Here is an 8,889-nt window from a genome sequence, read left to right on the forward strand (position 1 = left end):
AAAATATAAAAGAGACGAAATTAATATTGTAATAAAAGTAAATTGCATAAAGGTAAAGTATAAAATTTGTAAAAAATAGTGGAAAAAAATAGAAAAAAATCTAAAAAAAATAACTAAAGACAAAGTCTTAGAAAATCATTGGAATATGAAAGTTTGTGAGAATGTGTTTTTGGAGAGAATTTCTAATCTCCATTCCTTTGCAGCCTGTCAATTTAAAAACTAATAAGCCCAATTATTTTTGTGACACATTACTTGTATATAGCAGCTTATCAAATAACTGCCAACGCACCTAATTCCTTAAATTTAAAATTTGTTCTTCAAATTGTCATTTGACAATTTCTCTCTCGATCTCCTTCAGCATACAATCGATTTTGGTTTATTGATCTCAAAAATTACATTGGTTGAGTAACATGCACTAATAAAACCTGATTAGTTTATAGCCACCAGTAGTTATATTATTTGTAGTCACTAAAATTTTTTATTTTTTTAATCATATTATTGTTAGAGTTTAATTTTAATGCATTTGTATTATATAGATTTTTTACATAATCACCCATTAATACATTAATATAATTTAAGTAAAAATTTAAAAATTTATTATCTTCGCTAATGTGAAAATGCACGACAGAATGACTGGGTAAAAATGCTTATACATAAAAATTTAACTATTGTTATATAATTACAGTATAATAATCAAGATGAATTAATAACGGGTTAATAATATTGTCTGTAGCAGTTTGTCATGAACATGTTACAGTAGAGCCAACTAATTAAATGTACAATAAATGTGGTAAGTTAATTCGTTATCACTTCTCATGATTTTCACTTACCCATGTATATAGGGTCCAAGCACCAGTAGCTCGAGAAGAAGACTTATAGGCCGTATAAAATTATGGACAAATTAATGAAATATGAATAGATACAGGGTGATGCCATATTGCCCATATATGTATAAGTGTTATTATAGTTAAGTTTAATTAAGTTTTGTACAAATCCAATAAAAAAACACGCAGATATGTGTTATTATTTTTTTTTTTTACGTTTTTTTAGGATAAAATTTTTTGTTAAAAAACATAAAAATTTATTAATATAGCATTTAAATTTTTATATATAGTATAAAAATTTTTGTACATAGCAAAAAATTTATTGATATAACATAAAAATATTTACACATAATACAAAAATTTTTATTTATAACACAGAAATTTTTATATAGTACATAAATTTTTATTACGAATATATTTTGTTAGTTAAGTGAGTCAAATTTGGTCTTTCAAAAATTTATATATTGTGTATTAAAAATTTGTCCTATAAAAAAAATTTTGTATTGTGTGATATATATATTGTATTAATTAAGTGTTAATATTTTTAGCATATATATAGTCTTTTAAAAATGTAAAAGAAATAAAAATACTGATTAGAGACAACTTATTTTTATATTTTTTATTATTCTTATTAATTTTTTATAACTATGTTATTTATTATTTAACAAAATATAAAAATATTAATTAATGTTTATGTCTTATTCACAATATTTTATTTTATCATATTCTTAAAACTAAATACAGTGTTAGAGATAAACCATTTAAAAAAACACTTAAAGTTTTTTTTTCAAACACTTAAAGTTTGAATAAAATTCTTATTTATTTTTAAAATAAACAAAAAAACTGAAACTTGATAACTAGTTTCATAAGTAGAAATTATTTAAGTACAAGTTTCTAATATTATATGTCTTTTTAATTAGCCAAATATAAATGTATGCTGAGACAAAGTGTTATAGCCTTACACAAACTTTTTTGGCTTACAATTTTCAAAACTTTTTTGCATGTATATCAATAATTCAGTACAATCTCTACAAAGACTAGGTTTGAGAGAGAAAGAATGCTTTTCTTTTGAAAATTCAAACTAAACATATCATAAACGATTAAATCTGTTACTGCAATGTGTCATCATCATTGGGAAGTGACGGCTAGCAATTTGAGCAATCCCAGCTTCATGAGAGCGAATTAATGCTATTGAATCACAACTAGAAAATAGATTAATACAGACAGATTTACAGACAGATTTAGTCTTTATTACAGACGGATTTTTGGTTACCGACGAAATTATCGACGGATTTTGTCCCCCTGTAAAAGCCTCGTCGGAAATTATTTACCGACGGATTTTTTTCCGTCGGAAAATTACAGACGGATTTTTACCAGTTACCGACGGATTTTCCCTCTATAAATTTTCTATCCATTTCCCAAAAGCGACGAACTTTCCGACGGATTTTTCGTCTGTAATTACAGACGGATTTTTCGACGGATTTTCTGTCTGTAATTACAGACGGATTTTCAGACAGATTTTCTATCTGTAATTACAGACGGATTTTCCGACAGATTTTCCGACAAATTTTCCGTCTGTAATTACAGACGGATTTTTCGACGGATTTTTCGTCGGTAATTTGAACTTGAAAAATCATTTCACACTCTGATTACAGACAGAAAATCCGTCTGTAAATCCGTCAATAAGGTAAAATAATTTTTTTTATTTTTTCAATTACAAAATAAACTTGTTTTCATACAAAATAAATATAAATTTAATACAAATTTTTATCTAATTTGTATTCAAATATTTATAATATTTCAAAAAATAAACAAATTTATCGTATTATCAAACTAAAAGAAAAGTACTATAAACAAACAAGTCAATATATTTCAAAATATAAACAAAGTGTTGATACATCAATTATAATAACAAGTAACAATCATACATCAACAAAGTGTATTGATACATCAACTATTGTCCTCTAATTAAGTCAAAATATACAATAATGAAACAGTGTGGTCATGAATTGATCCTCTGCCTCAGGCTTCTCTGCCTCCTTATATTTTTCCATTTTTCATCTGTTTTTCAAGTATCAAATTCTGACAAAAATAAAAAAATAGTGACAACATAATCTATGTACAGTGTATTCTTCATCTCAAGTAACAAATTCACAAGTGAAGCTCACCTCAACATCTGGTCTAGTTCCAATAACTTTCGATTTGGGGCTGCAAATTTAATAAGAGAAAAAGAGAAAGAACCTGGTGGTGCTTCAATCTTTGCAGAATCTTGAACTAGAAGAGGAGTCTCCTTAATAACTGGTGGTGCTTCTTAATAACTAGAAAGTATACTCATGTACTCGATGATTGTGAATAAAGAAGTTAATTTAAAGTATAAGCCCCTGTAGGAAACAAAATAAAAATAAAGGTGTATTCTTTTCTTTTAAAAAAGGTCAGAGAGAAATGAGAGATCAGCAGAGAAGTAAATACACGGATGATGGATGCATGTAGAAATCAAGTAAGAAAAAAAGATACGAGACGAAAAGAAAGTTGTAGTAGAAGCAATATATAGTCGTATATATGCTCCAAAATAGGTTGAGTGCCAGTGCAAGAAGCCTTAGCAAGAAGCCTAAATGTTCACAGTATATAGACTATTAATACCCTTAGCTAAGGAAGTAGCCAATGCAAGAAGCCTAAATGTTCACCACGAGAAACAAGATATCATAAATCAGATGAAAAAACCTATAACTCAAATAGGTTGAGTAATATCCACTAGCTACCAAAACCCTCTGTCAGCTATAGAGATTACTTAAGAAGAGAAGAGTATCACAATCTTAACCAACAGAACATCGTTTACTTATTTATAGATAAAATCAACAGATGATGTGAGTAGAACTTGAGAACTTACCTGAGACTTTGATTGTTCATGTTTGTTTCATTTCTTCCCCTTTGCTACGGAAGCAAGCCTCACCACAGTTTGAAACAATAATATGAGATGAACAGATAGCCAAACAATTTTCAATTAAAAATCTCCTGGCGACTTGTTCAATTCTTCTAAGATCCAAACTGCGTAAGCCAAACAATTTTCAATTAAAAATCATAATCCATTTGCAGGAGATCAGATAAACAAATTATAAAAAGAGAAACAGGTTCAAATTTTGAAAGTCAAATAATTTCCAAGACAATTGCAGTTCACAATAATTCAACCTATGTAAAAATAGAACCATCTTCTGGAAATGGTTTTCAGCTCACATGAACATTTATTCATTGAGTAGAACAATGCTTGATCTGCATCATACTATATATACTGCCAAAATTGTCCTAGATAGACATGTGATATTGTGATTGGAACAAAGATTAAGTTAGAAGCATTGACTACAGACACAATTAGTTTTTCATAGTTCTACACGTTAATGAAATTTTGAAAAAGAGGCACTTTCCAAGGCACAATTCTTAAGAACTAAATTCTTACCTCTGCAGCCCTTGAGGTGGAGGGCATAGCAGCGGAGTCAACGGCACCAAGCTCATCTATAGACATGCTTGTCGATGCCTCAGTACTTTTTGAATCACTATAAATTGCTTTCGAGTAGGTTGTCGACTGCCATTACCGGCTGCTAATACATGTCCTTTGAGATTTCTCCAATCTGTGCCCAACAAGCCTTCCTGAGGAAAATGAAAGAAAAAATGCATAGCCATGTTATTTTAAGCTATGAAAACTTTAATTCATAACAATGGCCAGATTTTATCATAATAAATAAAAAATACAAAATAAAAGATTGGCCTTCAAGTGAGAAAATGGCGGCCCTCGAACTATGAGGTTAATGGTGGGCGGAATAAGTTTTCATGAACAAAAATTACCTCGGTCCTTTGTTTCCTTTCATGATTATAAAAGGCAAGAGTTGAATCAAAATCTTGCTGAAGAAATCTCCTGCATAAATCAGATCAAGTTACATAGGGTATTCGACTAGAGATCCTAGTTTTGAAACAAAAAGCAGGTCCTTATAAATTAAAGAAACGCGATTTAGAACTTGGTTTCAGCATTGCTTGGGCATACTTACTGCTGAGGATGGTTTTGGGCATGTTGGTATCGATCACCCACATCTGTAAGTGAACCATAGTGATGCCGTCGCTGCTGGTTAAGTTGATGGTGAAGTTCTGCAACTTTCTGCTTCAACCTGGCAACATCAGCTTCAGCAAGTGAAATCTCCTCCAGCTCGGCCTTTGTCTTCGCATAAGTCGATTTTGTAAGATTGTGTATATAGAGAAAGAAATCAGAATGGAAAAAGAATATCAAGTTTTGCTAGAAATGAAAGAACCTTGGAATCCATGCCGCGTGAATTGGAAAACTATCCTGAAGACATACTCAATCCAACTTCCAATGCCGCTCTAAGATCCCTCTCAGCTTGCAATCTTGAAACCTTAATAATAAATATCACGCGGACTTTATTAATGTCAAAAAATAAGAAAGCATATGTAGAATGAAAATTATCAAATGAAAATTATGCCCAATATTTTGAAAATACTCACTTGGTGTTGAGAACGCTCATTTTGTATAAAAATTGTAATCCCAGTTGGAATGTGAGTTATTCTAACAGCACTGTTTGTTGTATTTGCATGCTGACCACCCGAACCACTAGATCTATAGGTATCAATTTTTAGGTCTTCATTCTTCAATTGAGCATCAACCTGCATATACTTAAACATATCATTGTCTCATACTAGACTGAACATAAAATACTATTTCATAATGATAGCTATTAGTTATTTAATTACCTCATCGGCCTGAGGAGGATTGCAAAAGAAACAGCACTGGAATGAACTCGTCCTGATTTTTGTCACAGGAACTCTCTTTTGTTTTGTTGTTTTTTATTTTTAAAAAAAGGAAGAAAGAAGTCAGCAATAACAGTGAAGTTCAAACACTGTTTCCCAAAACCTGTACTCTATGGATTCCACTTTCAAATTTTAGTTTCCCAAAAGCACCATCTCCTACAATTGCTGCACTAGCTTCCTGAGAAAGTGAAGTTCAAACAAAAAATCCATCAGATGAAGGATGAAATGCAGTTCTACTATATCAGGAACTTGAGTAAAGCAGGTAACTCAGATCATACAGAATGTACAAAATATGTACCTTGTATCCTTTAAGATCTGATTGAGCAATATCTACTACTTCAAATTTCCAGCCATTCTTGTGAGCATACTTTTCGTACCTGTATTATGTTAGACAATATCATTTTTTAGAAAACTGTAACAGTAGTTCCCTTTTGATTTGGATGACACAAATGCAACCTTACATTTTGAAGATGTCCATTGCAAACAAAGAAGCCCTCTTCCCCACCAGTGCCTGTCAAAAGTGGTAAAAGCAAATGAAAGTGGCAACAAATAAAGTCAAAACAGAACAAAAGTAAGAAACAATCAACACAACCCAAGACAACTTGATACACATTCATCGGAGAACAATTTTGATTATAAAAACTAATAGATATTCTTATTCAACAGTGACATATCACCTGCTCTAACCTCCAAAATGCAGTTTCTTTCATCAGCATCGTCCTTAGGAAGTAAGGACTTGAACAGCAAATGTTGCAGTCTTCGTTCTTCCTCTATGGCCTGCCCCATTTCCTCTGTCGCCATATTAATCATGTTTTTGTCTCTGGAACATTCAACCACCCGTGACTTCAAGCCATCAATTTCCTACACAAATTTCCTACATAATGAAACAATGTGGCAGGAACAGGTTGAATATGGTGGGAGGTATGAAACATGCTACGCCTAATGGATCTTCCTCTATTATTCATGTTCCTCTGTTTGTGATAGATTTAAATTTGTAGGAGAGAATGAGCACCGTGCAAGCATTTACATCTACGCCTAATGGATCTTCCTCTATTATTCATGTTCCTCTGTTTGTGATAGCTAGCTCCCTACTTCATCATCTCCATCATCCGCCAAGTTTCCATTCTTCATCTCCACCTTTTTCTAACATGTAACATTTTCTAAGGTACAAAAATAAATGAAAGTTGCTTCATACTTATGATAGTAAGATTCTTCTGAAGCAATTTTACAATGTAGTGACAGCTGATTTCATGTACTACCTACTTGAGCAAGATGGAAGACAACTTGAATTTCATAATGATGAGAAATTTGGTAATTTGGGTGGGCAGAATGCATTGACCAAACACAATATGTAAAAGACAAGTTAACCGAATTATACAAAGCTCACAAAAGTTGAAAATCCAAAGTAGATCTGTGATGTGTAACCTTTTTCATACAAAAGATTAATAAAAGAGGAATTGTATAGTAAAACAAATGATACCGAGTTGCAGAAAAGATGTCGTCAAACTTTTTCTTCAATGTGGAAGGATCCTGCAGTGGCCAATTTGCTTCATCTTGATGAACGAATATAACATTTTCTAAAATGGCCTTTGAAACACCCATGAGCGCAGGAATTTCCTTATCCATGTCTGCACATCTATAGCTAAGGCAAACTTTCTGACAAAGCAAACAAAGTAAGTCAAGTTAATAAGACAAGCAAAAAAAGAGACAATTTGGCAATCACAACTCACAAGCCAGAAGCAAACCCTGGATTCAAACTATATTACGTTAACAAAGTAAACCAAAACACTTAGTCTCTCATTCATTGGATTAAACAAACACTTTCATTACTCTTTCCAATTTCCTATACTAATTATAAAAGCAACATATTGCTTTTGTATTGTTTCCTCATCTCAACATCTTGTGGTTGAAGTTGAAGAGTAAAGTTGACAATGTACCTCCCCGTTATGAGGATTAATAGTTTGAAGTACACTCTCAATTGCCTTGTACTCCATCTTCGACGCCTTTTGCGTGAGCTGAAAGGACCTTATGCAAACCACGTCTTTGCCCGCTGCTGTCTTAAATCGGAGCTTAATCTGGCCCTTCGTTTCAGTTTCACCAGCAACCTTCCAAAACAAGTTCCAAAATACTAATCAATGAGTAGTAGCCATAGCAGTATCCTTATGTTTTGAAAAATATAACATGAGTGAACTTAACATGATCCTAAATCCCTAAAGTGATAAGTATACTACAACAAGTTTTAAGAGAGGAACCTTGGGGTCATGAATGAAGCTGTGACCAGACCTTGCATTAGGAGGCAACTCGCCGGTGCAAGAAAGCTTCAAGCACTCGATGATTGTCTGCATAAAACGAATGAAAATGGCGTATTATAGTAAGAAGTTAGGGTTATGAAAAATAGGAGAACAAGGAGGAAATGAAAAATCGTACGGTTTTTCCAGCACCGTTGGGGCCAACGATTAGGGTTAAGGGTCTGAAGAAGGTGATGACGTTCTTGTTCTCGGGGTCGAAGCTCCGAATGCCTTTGATGAGAGAAATTGTGGTTAGTTAGGGTTTTAGGGTGTGAAAGAAGAGAGAGAAAGAGAGAAGGAAGGAAGAAAAAGAAGAAATATGGTTTTGTGTGTGTGAAAGGAGTTCGATAGGTTTGGGATGAAATTAGGTTTAAATTAAAATTTTCCGACGGAAAATTTTAAATTAGAGACGGATTTTCTGTCTGTAATAATTTAATAAAATGAAGCATTTTGTCTATTTAATTACAGACGGAAAATCTGTCTGTAACCATTTCCCACGAAAAAAAATTAATTTTACCGACGGAATTATCGACGAATTTTGTTTTTCGTCTGTAATTTATGCTAATTCATTTTTTTTGTTTTCCGACAAAAAAATCCCTCTGAAATTTTGTCTGTATTTCCGTGGGATAAAATCCGTCGGAAATATCCGTCTGTAATAACTAATTTTCTAGTAGTGAATCCCAGTATATAACTATTGAATCCCAACTCCATGTATATTCCATTCTCACTTTCCTCCATAAAAGCGATAAGGTTTCGATTTGTGGATTTTTAGGAAATCGATAGTGGTTTGATATCTATTAGTCTGGGAGCGAAATTTACTCCTTTGTGCGAGTACCAGTTTTTTAGAAGTACATTAAAACGTCTTCGATTAGACAAATATTGAAAATAAAAATAAAAAAAATTTGTAAATTAATAAATAAGACTTAAAAATTAAAGTTTTCGAAAACTAAATACATGGTAAATGAAAA

General features: G+C 32.1%; 1 long non-coding RNA gene and 1 pseudogene across 1 annotated transcript; both read right to left on the bottom strand.

The window, feature by feature from the left end:
* Nucleotides 1–4,331: 4,331 nt before the first annotated feature.
* LOC130980467 (peptide chain release factor 1, mitochondrial-like) lies at nucleotides 4,332–7,627 on the bottom strand (annotated as a pseudogene).
* A 1-nt stretch (nucleotide 7,628) lies between these two features.
* LOC130951620 (uncharacterized) lies at nucleotides 7,629–8,153 on the bottom strand. Its single transcript, XR_009074057.1, has 3 exons — nucleotides 8,061–8,153; nucleotides 7,886–7,972; nucleotides 7,629–7,738 (listed from the first exon to the last, which is right to left on the bottom strand). It is a non-coding gene; the product is annotated as an uncharacterized LOC130951620 (long non-coding RNA).
* Nucleotides 8,154–8,889: the final 736 nt, after the last annotated feature.

The sequence above is a fragment of the Arachis stenosperma genome, chromosome 1, assembly GCF_014773155.1.
Source record: "Arachis stenosperma cultivar V10309 chromosome 1, arast.V10309.gnm1.PFL2, whole genome shotgun sequence".
NCBI lineage: Eukaryota > Viridiplantae > Streptophyta > Magnoliopsida > Fabales > Fabaceae > Arachis > Arachis stenosperma.